The 5000-nt window shown below is 47.1% G+C and overlaps 1 protein-coding gene and 1 long non-coding RNA gene across 2 annotated transcripts in view; one reads left to right on the top strand and one right to left on the bottom strand.

Annotated features, from left to right (window-relative positions):
* The window catches only part of LOC126981974 (uncharacterized), a 57864-nt gene that overhangs the window by 48825 nt on the left and 4039 nt on the right, over positions 1–5000 (top strand). The window lies entirely within an intron of this gene.
* The window catches only part of LOC126981973 (zwei Ig domain protein zig-8-like), a 30936-nt gene that overhangs the window by 24862 nt on the left and 1074 nt on the right, over positions 1–5000 (bottom strand). The window lies entirely within an intron of this gene.

The raw sequence follows: 5000 nt of genomic DNA, 5'->3' as shown, positions 1-5000 counted from the left end.
GGGGAGGCATGCAGTTAGCAAGTTCAGAACAGCAGTCAGCGTGGAAATATCGATAGACGATAGAAAAAGCGGCAACATCGCGGCGGAATTTAAGAGGTAGAAGACTATCAGTAGGAGGAGGAGAGCTGATGAGGCGAAGAGCCTTAGACTCCACTCTGTCCAGAAGAGCTGTGTGAGTGGAGCCTCCCCACACGGGACAGTACCGACCATCAGTGTTATCGGTTCGTGCCAGTGTTGCCAGATGGGAGGTGGTCAGTCTTTCAGTCCTCGCTCTGTACGATAAATGATTGTAAGTGTGCGATACTGAGGTCATCTTTTCAATACACGACTTGGAAAGAGTTAATACAGCGTTGACAGATGTGAGGTCATTCTTTCGCCCCTCACTCTGTGCGATAAATAATTGTAAGCTTGCAATATTGAGGTCATCTTTTCCATGTACGACTTGGAAAGAGTTAATACAGCGTTGACAGATGTGAGGTCATTCTTTCGCCCCTCACTCTGTGCGATAAATAATTGTAAGCTTGCAATATTGAGGTCATCTTTTCCATATACGACTTCGAAAGAGTTAATACGGCGTTGACAGATGTGAGGTCATTCTTACGGCCCTCATTCTGTGCGATAAATAACTGTAAGCTTGCAATATTGACTTCGTAAGAGTTTATACAAGCGCAGTACATTGGCGAGGTGTATCAAAGTTTACATTAATCTACCCTTTCTTCACGTATAAATGCTTTGGTAATGAAGTCATCTTTTCTATACGTGTCAGGCTTGCAAAAAGAGCTAATACAACAAGCGCAATACATTAGCGAGGTTTGTCAAAGTTAACATTAATCTGGCCTCTCTTCATATATAAGTGCGTTGGTAATAAGGTTCTTAACAGGGTAAAATATTGTTTAAACTAAGTGGCTGGGATCATTATCAGCTGGTGAGTGATAATTATAACAAGCTGATGCGATGGTGTGGGTTACGGAGAATCTCTCAGTGCTGGTTTGGTGCTGCTGCTGCTGATGATGATGATGATACTCAGCGCTGCCTCCTCTTGGTACAAATGAACCAGAATAGGTACGTCAGGCTGTCTTCATTACGCATTGCTTCCCCCACCTCTCATTCTTCCCCTCCCTTCCTACCTCATACAGTTTTTCTTTCTTTGTTTTTTCTTCACCTTTGTTTTAGTAATTTTTCCCTCCTTTCCCCTCTCGCTCCTTCCCTTCCTCCCGACCTCCCTCCCTTCCTTCTTTCTTCTTTCACTTTTGTTATCATTATTTCTGTCTTCCTTTTCTCTCTCATTCCATGTCTATTTCCCTTCCTCCCGACCTCCCTCCCTTCCATCTTTCTTCTTTCACTTTTGTTATCATTCATTCTGTCTTCCTTTTCTCTCTCACTCCATGTCTATTTCCCTTCCTCCCGACCTCACTCCCTTCCTCTCTCCGCTCGGTGTGTGTGTGGGTACGAAAAGCCGTCAAAGGGCATGTATGGAGATAGGCAGCAATATTAAAGCTTGCTCTAACAGAGTAAAATTGTTGAAATTATCGCATCAATTAAAAATAAACACATGCAAATGCTAATTCTGGTACAGTTTGGGTTCATTTGGATCGTTTTCTGGTTCGGTCTAATTAAACAAAAGGTATGGGAACATATGCTTCAGCTACGCGTGGCGGGGGTGCTCATCTCCGTCACGTTGGCCCTTAACCCGACATAAGGCCAGTGTGACACCCGGGTTACCAGTGTTCCTTCCCCAGGTGTCCCCAGGTACCTATTTTCAGACCAGCCCGAAAGGAAAGATGAACAGCTGTTTGGACTGTACGCCGACTTCCCAGGCCGGGATTCGAACCAAGGGCCGCAGAATCGTAGTCAAGGGCGCTAACCACTTCACCCTCCCTCTCTGGTACACTTCCTGGAGGCCTTATCAGTTGACGCGTGTGTTATGAGGCCGCCAAGAGGAGGAGGAGGAGGAGGAAGAGGAAGAGGAGGTCAAGTAGAAGATAATATTGGAAAACACTCAAGTCAACGTGCCAAGGAGTATTGGAGGAGGAGGTGGAGTTTGGCGCTGCTAAGTGTCCTCCTCCTCCTCCTCCTGACTGTCTCCGAGTGAAGGGTGACTCTTTGAGGGTGAAGGGTCTCTCTCTCTCTCTCTCTCTCTCTCTCTCTCTCTCTCTCTCTCTCTCTCTCTCTCTCTCTCTCTCTCTCTCTCTCTCTCTCTCTCTCTCTCTCTCTCTCTCTCTCTCTCTCTCTCTCTCTCTCTCTCTCTCTCTCTCTCTCTCTCTCTCTCTCTCTCTCTCTCTCTCTCTCTCTCTCTCTCTCTCTCTCTCTCTCTCTCTCTCTCTCTCTCTCTCTCTCTCTCTCTCTCTCTCTCTCTCTCTCTCTCTCTCTCTCTCTCTCTCTCTCTCTCTCTCTCTCTCTCTCTCTCTCTCTCTCTCTCTCTCTCTCTCTCTCTCTCTCTCTCTCTCTCTCTCTCTCTCTCTCTCTCTCTCTCTCTCTCTCTCTCTCTCTTTTGTTTTTATTTGTCCCCTTATTAATGTCAGGCCATTTGTTATTGTTATTTTTTATTGCCTTTCCTCTCCCTTCCTTCCTTCCTCCCTCCCTTCTCTAGCACTGATGCCATTCTCCATTATTCCTTCCCCTCCTTCTCCTTCTCATTCCCTCCTTTCTTCCTTCAGCTCTTGTTTTTAGTCTTCTTTTCCATCAACGTTACGGAGATGAGCACCGCCTCCACGCGCAGCAATAGTTTATGCCTTCAACTTTACTTTTTCCTCAATTTCAATATTCTCATTTCTTCCTTCTCATCCTTTCCTGTACATTCTTGGGTTCATTTCCTCCCTTACCTTCCTTCACCTCTGTTTCTAGCCTTCCTATCCTCAAATTACCCTTTCCTTCCTTCCTCCCTTTCTCTTTCCAGTCATTTCCCATTCACACTCTTCCTCCTTTCTAGCTGCCTCCTCCTCTTCCTCCCTCTCTTCATCCTCTCCTCTTTCCAATCATTCCCATTTTTCACTCCCTTCGGCATTTCCTCTCTTCCTTCCTCACTCTTCCTTCCCTTCCTTTCTCTCGATCCATGCCTCACTCCCCGCCCTGTTGTGTTTGTTGTGTGTCAGTTCTACGCACGCAATGATCTATATATGTACTATGTCTGTCTGTCTCTCTGGTTGTCGTACGCCTTCGTCTCTCGCGCCCTGTAAATCTCCGGAGCCAATCAGAGTAGCGGACCAACTGGGACTTCTTCCGTTATAAATTCCTTCACATATACCGAAGAAAGCGTTCGCAATTTGGGTCCCGCCTGATGGACTGCCCCAACCCACCCCCCTCTTTTTTTTCTTCTCTCTCTCTCTCTCTCTCTCTCTCTCTCTCTCTCTCTCTCTCTCTCTCTCTCTCTCTCTCTCTCTCTCTCTCTCTCTCTCTCTCTCTCTCTCTCTCTCTCTCTCTCTCTCTCTCTCTCTCTCTCTCTCTCTCTCTCTCTCTCTCTCTCTCTCTCGCTCTCTCTCTCTCTCTCTCTCTCTCTCTATCTCTCTCTCTCTCTCTCTCTCTCTCTCTCTCTCTCTCTCTCTCTCTCTCTCTCTCTCTCTCTCTCTCTCTCTCTTCTTTCTTTTTCCACTTTTGTTTTCGGTCATTCTTTCTTCCCTTTTTCTCTCTCTCACTTTGTCTAATTCTCTTCCTCCCTTCCTCTCCCTCCCTCTCTGCTGCACTCCTTTCCATCTCCTCTCCTCTCCCTTCCCTCCTCTCCTTTCCTTCCTTCTCTTATTCCCTGCTTCATTCCCCTCCTCCCTTCCCTTTCTCTCTCGAATAATTTCATTTCCTCCTCACTCCCTTCTCCTTTCCTCCCTTTCTCTTGCCCTCCGTTCCTCCCTGCCTCCCTACTCTATTCACCTCTGTTTGCAGTCTTCCTCCCTTCCCTCCCTCCCTCCCTATCTCCCTCCCCTCCTTCATCCATCCCTTTCTCCCTCCCTTCCTCTTTGCAAACACTTCCCTGCCGGTTCCTCTCTCTCTCTCTCTCTCTCTCTCTCTCTCTCTCTCTCTCTCTCTCTCTCTCTCTCTCTCTCTCTCTCTCTCTCTCTCTCTCTCTCTCTCTCTCTCTCTCTCTCTCTCTCCCTCCTCTCTCTCTCCCTGCCTCTCTTTCCCTCCTCTCTCTCTCTCTCTCTCTCTCTCTCTCTCTCTCTCTCTCTCTCTCTCTCTCTCTCTCTCTCTCTCTCTCTCTCTCTCTCTCTCTCTCTCTCTCTCTCTCTCTCTCTCTCTCTCTCTCTCTCTCTCTCTCTCTCTCTCTCTCTCTCTCTCTCTCTCTCTCTCTCTCTCTCTCTCTCTCTCTCTCTCTCTCTCTCTCTCTCTCTCTCTCTCTCTCTCTCTCTCTCTCTCTCTCTCTCTCTCTCTCTCTCTCTTCTTTCTCACTCTTTATATCTACATTAACACACTAAATTGTCACTTTATGCGCTCAGAAGACTAAACTCGCCTCGTTACGGATGCGGCCAACGGGTTCAAGACTCGCTGTAAATGCCTTAAATACGAGATCGAGTTCGGGCAAAGCGCTCCTGATGATGGGGCTTTTCAGTCGTATTTTTGGAGGCGTAATCGTGGCAGCGTTAAAAGATATTATTATTATGAGAGGATATTGTGCCTTTCTGCATCGTTTCCCCACCTGTTACGTGCGATAGCTGCGATATTAGCTTCGTATTCTTAAACATTTCGGTGTCCAAGCACACACACACAATTTGATAAGGCTTTCGCAGAGGTTGTGGGAGGCATTTCCATAGGTAGTTTTTTAACCCTGGTGTCGTGAAGCGCGGTAGCAGCGATATGGCACCCGTAGACAGCCAGTTCTAGCGGGGTCTGACACAAGGACGTCTTTTTTACAGTAAGGAAGCGGGTCAAGGGCGAAAATACATGAAAACAAGAAGGCCACGTTGATAGGCTGGCGTGACACGTTCTCTTAATCTGTTTTTAGAGTGGGTTGATGATACGTTCTTCACAGAAAAATAACGTGGGCTACGACTCGCCGTTCAGTAGGAGTAACT

Source organism: Eriocheir sinensis, chromosome 49 (genome assembly GCF_024679095.1).
Source record: "Eriocheir sinensis breed Jianghai 21 chromosome 49, ASM2467909v1, whole genome shotgun sequence".
In the NCBI taxonomy this organism is placed as follows: Eukaryota; Metazoa; Arthropoda; class Malacostraca; order Decapoda; family Varunidae; genus Eriocheir; species Eriocheir sinensis.
The sequence above is the reverse complement of the archived record's forward strand: the minus strand, read 5'-3'. Positions and strand labels throughout refer to the sequence as shown.